The following is a 14,400-nucleotide window of genomic DNA, read 5'->3' as shown; positions in this document are numbered from 1 at the left end:
TATCCAGCCACTTTGCTGAAGTTGTTTAGCAAAATGTAGGGGATTTTGGTAGAATTTTTGATGTCCCTGAGGTATACTATCATGTCATCTGCAAATAGTAATATTTTGATTTCTTCCTTTCCAATTTGTATCACTTTGGCCTCCTTTTGTTGTCTAATTGCTCTAGCTAGTTCTTCATGACTGTATTGAATAAATAGGGAAAGAGTGAGTAGCCTCATTTTATTTCTCATCTTAGTGGGATTGCTTCAAATTTCTCTCCATTGAATTTGATGTTGGCTGTTGTTTTGATGTATGTTGATTTTATTATGTTTATGTGTGCCATGAATTCCTGATCTTTCCAAGACTTTTAACATGAATGGTTTTATTTTGTCAAAGGCTTTCTTAGCAGCTATTTATTGAGACAATCATGTAATTTTTTTCTTTGAGTTTGTTTATATATTGTACCATCCCTGCATCCCCAGAATGAAGCATACTTGGTCAAGGTGAATGATCATTTTGATATGTTCTTGGATTCAGTTTGTGAGAATTTTATTGAATATTTTACATCAATATTCATAAGGGAATTTGGCCTGAAGTTCTCTTCGTTGGATTGATGTTTCGGTATCATTGTAACTGTGATTTCATAGAACTAATTAGGTAGTGTTCCTTCTTTTTGTATTTCGTGGAACAGTTTGAGAACTATTGGTATTAGGTCTTCTTTGAAGGTCTGAAAGAATTCTGTAGTAGAACCACCTGGCCCTGAGCTTTTTTCAATTGGTAGACTTTTAATGACTGCTTCTATTTCCTTAGGGGTTAAGGGACTGTTTAGATAGTTTATCTGATTCTGATTTAACTTTGGTACCTGGTATCTGTCTAGAAAAATCATCCATTTCATCTAGATCTTTCCGTTTTGTTGAATATGGGCTTTTGTAGCAGGATCTGATGATTTTTTTTCTGCATCTTTATTAAATTGGGTATTTCTTATTTGCATTTCAAATGTTATTCCCTTTCCCGGTTTCCAGGCCAACATCTCCCTAACCCCTCCCCCTCCCTTTCTATACAGGCTCCCCTCCCCATCCTCCCCCCATTACCGCCCTCCCCCCAACAATCCCGTTCACTGGGGGTTCAGTCTTGGCAGGACCAAGGGCTTCCCCTTCCACTGGTTCCCTTACCTCTATAATAATAGAAACTGAGGAAATTCTTTCTCTTCTGATTTTGTTAATTTGGATACTGTCTCTGTGCCCTTCAGCTAGTTTGGCTAAGGGTTTATCTATGTTGTTGATTTGCCCAAAGAACCAGAGCTTGTTCTGTTGATTCTTTGTATAGTTCTTTTTGTTTCTAATTGGTTGATTTCAGGCCTGAGTTTGATTATTTTCTGCAGTCTACTACTCTTGGGTGTGATTGCTTCTTTTTGTTCTAGAGGTTTCAGTTGAGCTATTAAGTTGCTAGTGTAGGATCTCTCCAATTTCTTTTTGAAGGCACTCAGTGCTAAGAAGTCTCCTCTTAGCACTGCTTTTCACTGTGTTGTGGGTAAGCTTGGGTATGCTGTTCTTTCAATTTCATTAAATTCAAGAAAGTCTTTAATTTCTTTCTTTATTTTTTCCCTGAATTATCATTGAATAGAGAGTTGTTAAGTTGCCATGAATATGTGGGCCTCTGTTGTTTTTGTTTTATTGACAACCAGCCTTAGTCCATGGTGATCTGACAGAATGCACGAGACTATTTCAATCCTTTTGTATCTGTTGAGGCTTGTTTTGTGTCTGATTATGTGGTCAATTTTGGAAAAGAAACCATGTCGTACTGAGAAGAAGGTATTGTTTTTTATTTTAGGGAGAAATGTTCTGTAGATATCTATTAAATCCATTTGGTTCATAACTTCTGTTAGTTTCACTGTTTCCATGGATTGTCTATTGGTGAGAGTGGGGAGAAGTCTCTCACTGTTATTGTGTGAGTTTCAATGTGTTTTGAGGTTTAGGAATGTTTCTTTTACAAATATGGGTGCCATTACATTTGGGGCATAGATGTTCAGAAGTGAGATGGCTGTTTTTCTTTGATAAGTATGAAGTATCCTTCCTCATTTCTTTTGACAACTTTTGATTGCATGTCTATTTTATTGGATAATAGAATGTCTACTACATCTTGTTTATTGGGACCATTGTCTTGGAAAACTTTTTTCTAGTCTTTTACTCTGAAGTAGTATCTGTCTTTGTCACTGAGGTGTTTCCTGTATGCTACAAAATACTAGATCCTGTTTATGTATTTTAGTCTGTTAGTCTGTGTTTTTGTTAATTGGGGAATTGATGTTGAGAGATATTAAAGACTAATGATTGTTTGTTTCTGGTGTTTTTGTTGTTAGAGGTGGGATTAAATTTGTGTGGTTCTCTTCTTTTGGGTTTGAGATGAGATGATTAATATTTTGTTTTTTCTTGGGTCTATTTTCCCTCCTTGTGTTAGAGTTTTCCTTCTATTATCCTCTGTAGGGCTGGATTAGTGGAAAGATATTGTTTAAATTTGGTTTTGTCATTGGATATCTTGGCTTCTCCATCTATGCTGATTGAGAGTTTTGCTAGGTAGAGTAGCCTGGGCTACCATTTGTGTTCTCTTAGAGTCTGAATGACATCTGTCCAAGGTCATCTATCTGGCTTTTAGAGTAACTGTTGAGAAGTCTGGCATAATTCTAATAAGTCTGCCTTTATATGTTACTTAGCCTTTTTCCCTTATCCCTTTTAATATTTTCGTTTCCTGTGTATTTAGTGTTTTGAATATTATGTGACAGGAAGAATTTCTTTTCCAGTCCAACCTACTTGTTGTTCTATAGGCTTCTTGTATGATTATGGCTATCTTTTTCTTTAGGTTAGGGAAGTTTTCTTCTATAATTTTATCGAAGATGTTTTCTGGCATTTGAAACAGGAATCTTCACTTTCTTCTATTCCTATTATTCTTAGGTTTGGTCTTTTCATTTTGTCCTGAATTTCCTGGATGTTTTGGGTTAGGAGATTTTTGCACTTTGTATTTCTTTGACTGTTGTGTCAATATCTTCTATAATATCATTAATGCCTGAGATTCTCTCTTCTATCTCTTGGATTCTTTTGGTGATGTTTGCATCTTTAACTCCTGAACACTTTCCTAGCTTTTTCATCTCCAAACTTACCTCCCTATGTGATTTCTTTATCGTGTCTATTTACATTTTTAAATTCTGGATGGTTTTGTTTGAATCCTTCACCTGTTTGATTGTGTTTTCCTATATTTCTTTAAGGAATTTATGAGTTTCTTCTTTAAGGGCTTCTATTTCTTTACCTGTGTTTTCCTGTACTTTTTTAAAGGGAGTTATTTATGTCTTCTTCAAGGTCCTCTACCATCTTCATGAGATGGGATTTTTAGGTTAGAATCTTGCTTTTCAGGTGTGTTGGGATATCCACTACTTGCTGTGGTGGGACAACTGGGTTCTGATGGTGCCAAGTGGCATTGGTTTCTGTTGCTTATGGTTTTGTACTTGCTTTTCTCTATTTAGTTATCTCTAGTATTAACTGGCCTTGTTATCTCTGACTGGAGCCTGGCTCTCCTGTAAGCCTGATTGTGATGGACCTCCTAGAGTCAGGCTGTCTCTGGGTGGGGGGTATGTGTATAAAGCACCCAATATTTGAACCTGGTTATGACAAACTTCCTAGAAGTCAAGCTATATTTGGATGTGGTGGTAAGGCTGGATCACCTGATCTGTCCCCATGAAAAATGTGTCTCTGGCAGGGTGGATAGGTTCTGCATCTGCTAGGTCCTGTGGGGGTTCCAGTTCGGCCATTTATTGTGCATGGTGGGTCTGATCTGTGAGCCTGGTTGTGATGGACCTCCTGGTAGTCAACTGTCTCTGGGTAGGGGAGGGGTCTGGAGAGCCTGATCTGCCTCAGGGAGAGTTGCAGTCCCAAAGTAGGTATTTTGTTAATTAGGCTTGTGGTCCTGGATTCTATACAAAAGCAAGCTGAACAAGTGATAGGGAGCAAGGAAATAAGTCCCACCCTTCCGAGGCTTCTGTGCCAAGTCCTGCCTCCAGGTCCCTGCCCTATTTAAGTTTCTGTATTAGCTTTCTTCAATGATGGACTACAATAATCTCTTTCCTCCTTAACTTTCTTTTGGTTTTGGTCTTTCATTCCAGAAAGACTAACCTTAACCAAGGCAATCCCTCAGAATGCATAAGGAGAGAGAAATAAAAAACAAAACAAAGGGATGTACACATATGCAGATTTTATTTAAGTCATAGTTATGTATTTGAATAAGTAATTGGAGATATTTATGGAAGAATTCACAGCCTCAGATCTTTCCTGTTATCGACTTGCAGGGAAGTTTTTTTTTTTTTTTAAGATGTATTTGTATAAGACCTTGCTTGAGTCATTCTTTACCCATTCTTCTGTGTATCATTCTGTCAGTATCTGCAAAGAATAGCAGATAAGTAAGAAATTTTGAGTAGAGGCTTGGATCCTGTATGTTAAACCATCTTTCCTTCTTTATTTTCTGAGCAGGTGGCAGGCTTAGCTAGCAGACATTAATGACATCCAATCCAAATCAGTCATTAGACACATCTGCTCATTCCCAGAATACAGTAAGGAAAATTCTTTACCAATGAAAACACTCAGACAACAACAATATATCATTTTCTTATCCAGGATCTACATACCTTGACTGCCACTTTGGTTATCTTAATATTAATCAGTATTATTATCAAATTTGGAAGTGCATGTTGTTTTTAAATTAAAGACTTAAGCAGTTTTCTGATGTCTGGAATGTGAAAAACTGAAGATTAACCACAAACTCATCAAACAGTTTAGGGCCTTATTTTAAGATGAGTGTTAATTAAATCAATGCAACATAGTACTTAATAGACAAACGCTCCATACAATACATAACTAAGCCAGAATGTAGTGCAACATATCTATAATCCCAGCATTGAGAGGTGGAGTAGAGACAAGGGGCTGTTGAGTTTAGGGTTAGCCTACAATTCACAGCATGCTTTTACTCCATAGACAATCAGAGATAGTTTTCACTGAGAAGAATGAGTGACTATGGCCTAGAGACGTAAATTCAAGTTGCTGCTTCAAATAACATGTTACATCAGAGAAGAAATGTTACCAATTTTATCAAAAGAAAGTGATGTTTTATTGGAATGCAGTGGCGGGAACCTTAAGTAGACAGGTTATAGTTAAGAAGGGAATCTCTGCTCTAAAGTTCAGATATCATCTAAGGACCTTCCCCACCTTCTAGGTTGGTGCAACATAATGATAGAATGAGAGAACATTCCAGTGACTTTACCTGGCGGTCAAAGGGTTTAGGCCACTTACACAAGTGGGGCACAAATGTCTATGAGAGGACTAAGGAAGCTCACAGTAATGTTTCTCCAATTTGCCAAATTTCAGCTCTCTACAACCAGGAAACTCTAGTCAGTCAGTTGTGAGGAACTTATTATGAGTTTGGATCTCACCAAGAAACTCCATACACTGTCACTTTTGAAGGAGGGCTACAACCTATACATAATCATGCTTACTATAGTCCCTGGTAACTAATTGCTAATGTTACTTAGAAGATATCTTCAATGATAGACCATCATGAGGGGGGATAATGAAGTGTCTCCTCCATCTCTTATATAGCTATATCCCCCATCCATTTGTCTTTCTTCTTCCTGGAAAATTCTTTACATATGATCGTTCTGCTCAATTCACTCTCCATGGTTTCCCTACTTTCTTATTTTCTATGATGAAACAAAGGATCTATGTCTCTGAACTAATTTATATTCTTCCTTAAGAGACTTTTGACAAGCAGTTATAACAGAAGGCTGTTTTGGTATTTCATACTTGCTATCAAGCACTGATTATATGCAGTCACTTTACCGATAATGGAAGCTTGACGTAAGGGAGGGGCTTCAGGGTTACTATACTGCAAGAGCAGTCCCTTCCCTGATTAGTCATTTTCTTATCATTGTGATGTCAACCACATATATGACTGAAATTGCATTTTGTGATAAGAGTTTTGAGGCAAGCACCAGAGAGTGCTCCAAATGAAACCTGAGGCTGCGTGCAAGCTTTCCATGTGGAGAGGTGAGTTTCATTCCTTAAGTAACCAAAGTGATGTTTTTGGCCCTTGCTGTCTTAGTCAGGACTACTATTTCTGTAATGAAACACCATGATCAAGAATGTATGGAGGACAGGGTTTATTTGTCTTACCCTTTGACTGTACAGTTCATCACCAAAGGAAGTCAGGGCATGGACTCAAACAAGGAAAAAACCTGGAGGCAGGAGCTGATGCAGAGGCTATGGAAGGGTGCTGCTTGCTTCCTTGCTCCCTACCGCTTGCTTAACCTGCTTTCTTATAAACCCCAGGATCACCCTCCCAGGGATGACACCAGCCACAATGGGCTGGGCCCTTCTCCATCAATCACTGATTAAGAACTTGCTTTACAAATGGATTACCTGGAGGCATTTCCTCAGCTGAGGCTCCTTTCTATCTAATCACTTTAGTTTGTGTCAAGTTAGCATAAAACTAGGCACCAGTTGCCAACTGGTGCAGCCAGAGGTTCATTATGAGCCCTCTAAAATGCAGACTTAACATCTTCTGAAGAACTTTTGACCTCAGATGGACATCACAGTGAGCTGGGTGAGGACAGCAGAGCTAGCTGGGAATCATCAGGGAAGCAGATGGGGCAACCTTGAACTTGCAAACAAGGTTCTCATTCACCACAAACTGCATCTTCCTGCAGTCAAGGCCAGGGGCTGCTCTGTATCCACATCATTTGTCCAGCAATGGACATTCAGTGGTCCTATTACAGTGCTAAATGAGGTCTGTCTCAGGTGGAAATTGGTGATAATGTACTGATTGATACATTCGTGAGGACTAAGTTACATATCTGGGTTCCGAGGAACATCCACAGTGACTCAGATCCAAGCACTGTCTCTTCACTGTGGAATCCAGAGTGGGTGGAATGCTTCATGAAGCCTTCCTCTTTACCTTGGGAATGCTACTCATTGTGCCACATAGGCAGTTGTTAAGGGTACTCTCTGGCCTTGATGCTTTTATAATTTACATGAGATAATCAGCTATGTGACTATAAAGGTTTTGAGTAAGAATTTCAGTGAAAGATATAAAGATAATATATATGCAAAAGACAGCTATAAAGGTAAAAATTTCCACTATCAGACAATTACCTTTTCTTTATACACATAAAACAATTCTTAACAATTATAGAAGTAATGTTTAGAATATATATAGTTTCATGTATGCTTCATATACATGAAACTCCTTAACAGCTGAGGGTCATGTGTTTACAGAAGAGGGAATGAATAGAGATGCAGAACACAGCACCTTCACTCACATGCCACTGGCTCTGAAGAGGTTTCAAGAACAGGGTTTTAGGGGTGCCCCCTGTCATCAGGATGATGTTTGGTAGCCTGGCTTTACTGCTGGATGCAAATGACAACCTCTCACCATTCTTCAAATTCTATCAACCTAAGGTCTACCATGCAGGGGTCCTAGCTTGTTCCTTGTGGACCGTCCCAGCCACATGACCTCAGTGTTGCAGATGAGAACACAGTGCCCCATCCAGGTCACCTTCCATCAGGCTCCAGTGCAGAATGCTGTGGAAGGAGTTCAGATTCCCTCCCATTCCACTCCTCCCCGTTCCTTGTTTCCTAGTACCCAGAACAGAGGAAGTTGACTGTTCCTTCTTAAAGTGACCCAAGCAGAACAAACTTCAGCCAGCCAAAGGCACCTGTGTCTGCTGGATTCTGTAGTAATTGTCTTTGAGAAAAACCAAGAGGACACAATGAGCAGTAAGCATGTGGGGAAGACAGATGAAGAGAAAGCTGGAACTGGCTGAGGAAAACAAGGTGAGGGTCATATATGGAGGAAACCAGAGCCCAATGCAGTGGGTTACCTTGTAATCGCAGCATCTAGGAGATGTATACATATAACATACATATACATATATATGAAACTATATATATATATATAAACTCATGTTTAGAATATTATATGTATTTTCATACATATACAGCATATATATATATACAACACACACACACACACACACACACACACACACACACACACACACACGGCATTATTTGTTCGCACTTGAGACCGGGCTTCAGATAGGCCAAGCTGGCTGTGAATTCATCATGTAGCTGGGAAGACAATAAGCTTGTGTAGTTAATCTCTACCTCCCAGGTAGAGAGGCCAGGTAAGTGATAGAACCACAGCCACAGTTGTCTCATATCCTGAAACTGCTGCCAGTCCAATAGTGACTCTCAAGGAAAGGTAGTCTTACACTGTCATCTCCCTCCAGCAAATACTGCAATCATTTCCTTGTTTAGATTCCTGAAGAATCACTATGGACTGTCAGCAGTACCAGGATGGGAGACAACCGTGACTCAATCACTTACCTAGCCTCTCTGTTAAGGGCCCTGAGAGATCCAGCATGAGAACAGAGCCATGACTCCCTTTACCTCTTAGATCATCATTCAGCTTCTGTATGTGCCCACTGTACCATAACTATGAGCCCAGGTCTGAATCGGTTGCACAAACATGTCCTGCCCTTCCCTGATTGGACTTGTCTTAGTATTACAGTTTCTACCCACTCTTAATCAGTAGAATTCTGAAACAATGTCTATGGAATGTGGAAGTGTAAGAAAAACAATCTGGTTTGTAAAGCCATGGTCCTGACAGAGGCCAATCTTGGTACTATGCTCTCAGGCTGTGTCATCTAGAGGAGTGGTTGTTACACGTTTCTGTCTGGTCACTTACACTAATGCTTGCTGCTGCCACCTGGTGGGTGGAGGCCTGGGTGTTGCTAAGCATCCTTCAATGTACAAGGCAGGCCCAGATACACAGACCAGAGCCAGGCCTAGACCTGAGGCAGAGCAGTGGTGAATTGGGGGTAGGGCGGAGTTGCTTGCCCTGTAGATGACCTACAGCGTTGCTTCCCTCCTTGTGACCCTTATCACATTCCTGACCCTGGCCATACCTGGATCCCACTCTCTTCTCTGTCTTGGACTTTCAGAGAACACACTCACAGACATTAAGTTAAGGCCACCAAACTCCTTTTCTAGAGCAATTCCTGTTGCCTAGGATCCACACCACCCTCTGTCCTCTGTCTTCCTGTCTTCCACAGAGCCAGCTGAAGAAGTGTGGCCTCCTGGGATCAGCTAGCTTCAGCCAAGTTGGTGCCAGCCACCAGCAGGGGATCTCAGGAGCCTGCTGAGGGTGCATGACCTCTGGCAGGCTGGCTGTCTAGGAAATCTCAGGCCCACTCATCCATGCCTGTCTTCTTCACCCTTCACAGGACACAAGGTCACACCAAGAGGAACAATTAAAACTGAGTTAATCCTGGGCCTGCCACTGTGAAATGGTGATGTGTCTCTCCAATATGACTGCCAACCAGACTGAGCACCAGGGAGCCTTCTGTCTGATTTTAAAAAGTGTGACAGCCATCAGCCTCTAACTGGCTTGGCCTTGAGTTCCAAGGATAACATCTCCTACGATGAGGCTGTTGAATAGAAGACAGCATGGGACCTCCAGCAGTCAGGAGGACTCTGACCAGTGTGAGCTATATGCATGAACAAACATCATCTCATGCGACTTATGATAATGGTGCTGAGAAGATCCAGGAAAGGAAGGGTGCTGTAAGCCAGCAGGATTGCTGGGGATGTTCAGTTGGTGTTCTGCCCTCAGGGTTACAGGAGGGAATTTTGAATCAATGAAGACTCTCAGGGACATGTGCCAGGGGCTGGGCAGTGGTGTTGTTTCTCCTTAGCCCTTTGGTATAGGGTTCTGGAGACCTGTAAGTTCCAGAAGAAAGGCAGATATGGCCATGAGATGATTAAGTTGTTGTTTATACACAGCCTGCTGGGAACACTGGCTCACAGTACCGGTAAGAAGCAGTAGATGTCAATATCAGTGATAAGGACCCTGCTTTTCAGTCTGCAGAGACAAGCTATGCTGACACCTGATTAGGCCAGGATAATTCACAACTGGTCCAAGGAAGAATGCTCTCACTTCCTATTGTGAACTGGCTGCTTTAATCTTTTACCAGAGTCTGTAAAACTATTTCCCTATTAACCTGTTTCAAGATACTGCTTTTGCAATCCCTGAAGGGTGAATTTGTGGCAGTTAGGGTGGAACAAACTGAGAGCAGGGTCTCTGACCCCTGACCTCTGACTTTCAGCTGCCTCCTGGGCTTAAGACCTGTCCATTCCTTGTATGAGAACAGCAGACCTCAACCAGAAAACACAGGTCAGTCAACACAAAAACTGGTTTAGTGGTTTAGATGAAGGATCTTTATAGTTCACTGCTAGGGATTCAGACCTGAAAACTTCAAGCTTCTTCATAAGAAAAGTCAGCTAAGACTAGAATTTAGAAATTTAACTTATATAAAGTCTGTGAACTGAACCTTTATTTTACCCACAGATTCAAATGCTGTGGACAGTTAATTCCTGCATGAAACTATTAAAGCTTAGGGAACTTAGGAGAGGGGTAGATGAGAGAGAGAGAGCACTTGCTGCTCTTGTGAAGGACAGAAGTGTGGTTCCCAGCATTCCTGTAAAGAGCCCGAAACCATCTGCAACCCCAGGTCCTGGAGACCTGATAACCTCCTCCATACTCACACATAGACAATGCACATAAGATTAATTATATTTTTAATTGTACAGGTTTAGATGCCCAAAGAAAAAATACACACTAAAAATTAAATTTACTTTGGAAACATTGCGAGTATGGGGTCAGTACTTGTAGGACATTATCGTGATTGGCAGATGGCACCATAAGGGAGTGTATAAAATACAAATGAATTTCCTCCAATAATTATGAAATTAAATACACAATCCATATCATTAGCTATCTTGAGGAAGTCTCCCATACAAACCCTTAGGGCTGACTATTGATTTTCTTGGATTTTTTTTTTTTTGAGAAAGGTTTAAGATGAGTTCTGTCTGTGTAGCTTAGGTCAACCTCCAACTTATAATTCTCCTGCCTCAGCCCACTCAGTTCTAGGATTATAGGTGTGAGCAACCATGCTTTGCAAGATTCTTTGACTTTCAATATGCTAATGAGATACTTATGGGAAAGAAAAACAGACCCAGAAGGAGCTAGGGACAGCATCTTTTGGTTCTCTGAAAAGGATTTCACAGATTCCTGCTAGCTGTCTGGTTTACAAACTACCTATTGGTTCTATCTCATGTGAAATTTGTTCTAGGCTTTTAGTGTTAAAATAGTGGTTCCTAGATGTCGGATCACAAATACAAATATGGCCACAGGCCCAGGGAACCCCAGGGCACCCGCCACAGAGCACAGTGCTCTAGCATGGGAAGAAGTGAGTTGAATTTATCCATGCTGTGTCAGAGCAACGGCAGCAAGACACCCAAACCCCCAGGGAGATACTGAGGTGATGAATTAGTTCCAGAAAGTCTGGATGTATTGCGTCAGTTAGGACTCAATTAAGACAGTGCGCACAAACACACACACACACACACACACATACACACAGACACACACACATACACACACACACTCACACATACATTGAAGCTAGCAAGACAGTACATTAAAGTAATAAGTGGCATTTGAACATTAGCAAGAGATGAGGTCCGTAAGCTTGAGTCCATCACCATACAGCAAAACAGGATAGTGTGAAAGTTGAACCCAGGCCATGGAATGTCTGTGTCTTGAGTCTCTGGCTTGCCTTTTAGGGCCTAGGAGACTGCTGACTCTATTGTATGTCCTTATTCCTTTGAAAACAATTTTCATGGCTTGTTTACATGCAGTGATCTACTGACAATCAACAGAGAGAACGAAAAGCTTCTCATGAAATCAAAATGCTCAGAGGGTGGAATAGGCCTTAGTAAACCAAGCAGAGGAAGGTTGCAGAAGATGCCAGTGGAAAGAAGGCTAGAGATATGCTTGTAGTATGAACAGTGGGGGATGAGTACCTCAAAAGGAGCCCACCACAGACATGTGCTTGAAAACCCTACAGATCCTGAAGCATGGACTTCCATTCTTTTGAAACAGAGTCTTACTTATGACACATAAGTTGGCCTCCAACTTGCAATCCACTTCCCTCTGCCTTCCTAGTGCTGGGGTTGTCGGTGTGAGCTCCTGTACCAACTCTAAAGCAGAAATTATGAAACAAACTTGTCCCGTAGTTATTAACCAGGTTTTGTTCTCAAACTCTGACTTGTGTTTTCACCTATGACACAAGTTCTTCTATCACTTATCCTTAACACCTTACCTAGCATTCAGAATCTGTTCCCTCATCCACGAATTCACTTCAAAGTTATAAATGCTAATATCCATGCCAACTCTATTGTTCAGTCAGCTTAGTATACCTCATTCAAGTAAAAAGTCCCTTCAATCATACTAAGTATAGAATCTGTTGGCATTAGAAGTGACCTACAGCTTCCGAATCCAGTGATGACATCACCTCTAGGCGACAGGAACACCCCTTTCTGTTGCCATGACAACAACCACACATTCCCAGTGTTCACCCGCCTGGGCCTTACCTGTGTGAGGTGGTGTGTGCATGATTACATCATGGTCAGAATAAAAGGCAGAGCTACTGACCCCTCGCCCCTTTTTCTTCTTCTTTGTCACTCCCCTTTGTCCTCTTCTGTTCACCCCCTTTCCCCCAGTAAACCTCTCCCTGGAGCTGTGCTGGCTCAGTATGATCTGGCCAGATACAAGCCAAAATTCTAACACAACAATTGGTGCAGTGACTCGGGGATTGCTAGCATTCTAACACAACAGAATCAACATCTTTTCCTTCACAAGTGAATGCATGACATCAGCCATCACATGGTGATGGCTTTGGTTAAGTCAAGCACACAATGTGAGTAAGTCACTATGCCTTCCTTTAATACATGGGAAAAACAGAGAAACGTTCTTCGTTACATGCCAGACCCGTTGATGAAGAAATGAAGATATCTTTGGTAACTATTCCTTTTGTGTTTACCTTACTGGTATTCAGTGAATTGGTGTCCAGGATGTCTGGTCCCTTTCTTTCAAATAGCATTGGCTGATGTGTGGTTGTCTTTTGAGCAGTGAGAAGAGGATGATGCATGTGGATCCATAATCTGGTATAGATTTGCTATTGAAATTAGCAAGCACAGTAAGTCATGTTCTTATTCTCTGTTCTCTGGTAAGAGAGGAGCAGGTACATTTCCAGTGCCTTGTGGAGGACTCTACCCTTGTGACTCTTGTCATTTCTAGCTGGCCTGTGAGGGAGGTGGGGCCAGCACAACTCCGTAAATCCCATATGAAATGTGCCGATAATTAAATCCCTCTGCTAATTACATCATGCATTAGCAGGCTCAGCCTGATACATTACTCATGATCACTGTCTTGGACAAAACAAAATGGGTTCACCAGGGACCAGCCTGGGGCAGGCACTGATCTAGAAGGAGGCAGCCAAATTCTGTTTATGAAACATGATCTAGCCACATAGACAGCAAGGCTCCCTTCAGCCTCCCCAGTGAGCATCAGGTTCACAGAGATAATGATGCCCAACCTTTGCCACCTGCCATGCCAAGTCTCCTTGCCAGACTAGCAGGGTGTGGCAAGGGTCAAATGGTTGGTCACTGACATATTCTAAAGACATTTCTGGTTGTGTTGCTCTTTGTGAGAGATGGCACCACAGTTTTCCACAGAGAAGGATCCAAGCTGCTCTTCAGTAAGTGACAATTTAAAGAGTGTCCAGAAAGAGTAATAGGTAGTGATTGTGTTACTGTGTTCCTCCATTACAAGCATTCTGATTCCAAAGTTATTACACACACACACACACACACACACACACACACACACACACACACACACACACACCACAGTTTTTCCATGGATTTAACCCAAGGAGTTAGAACTTTTCCTCAAAGTAGGCAATATTATTAATAGAAATCACAATGTTCCAAACTTTGCTTTAAACTGCAAAACTGTTAAAAAGCAGAAATTGAAACAACTCAAACTGCCAACTATACCACATCAGTGTTTGCTACATACATTCAGATACAAAAATACAGATTAAGGAAAACAAGGATCTCTTACCCGACTTTTACATCATAAGTAAACAAAATCAGCAAATTCAAAAGTCAAGCTTATCTTGGGGTTACAAACCTTTCATTGGAATCAACATAGTAAAATCATGCACATTATACTTTATTTTATTTATTTGTTTGAGCACATGTGGGTGATGAGTTCCCCATGGTATATGTATGGTTCAAAGACAGAGGACAACTTGTAGGACTCATTTCTATCCTTCTACCATGTGTGAGTCTTGGAGAATCTAACTCATGCTGAGTACAAGGACCCTCACTGGCTGAATCATCTCACCAGTGGTTATATATTCTATTCCTTCCTGGGTACAAGTTTCTACTCAGGTATCTCTATGAACTTCCATGACCT

General features: G+C 41.1%; 1 long non-coding RNA gene across 1 annotated transcript; it reads right to left on the bottom strand.

The window, feature by feature from the left end:
• Positions 1 to 4,200: 4,200 nt before the first annotated feature.
• Positions 4,201 to 8,613, bottom strand: LOC103692606 (uncharacterized). Its single transcript, XR_592982.4, has 2 exons — positions 8,463 to 8,613; positions 4,201 to 4,400 (listed from the first exon to the last, which is right to left on the bottom strand). It is a non-coding gene; the product is annotated as an uncharacterized LOC103692606 (long non-coding RNA).
• Between the last annotated feature and the right edge of the window lie 5,787 nt (positions 8,614 to 14,400).

Source organism: Rattus norvegicus, chromosome 6 (assembly GCF_036323735.1).
Source record: "Rattus norvegicus strain BN/NHsdMcwi chromosome 6, GRCr8, whole genome shotgun sequence".
NCBI classification, from domain to species: Eukaryota; Metazoa; Chordata; class Mammalia; order Rodentia; family Muridae; genus Rattus; species Rattus norvegicus.
This window is presented reverse-complemented; position numbering and strand designations above follow the sequence as displayed.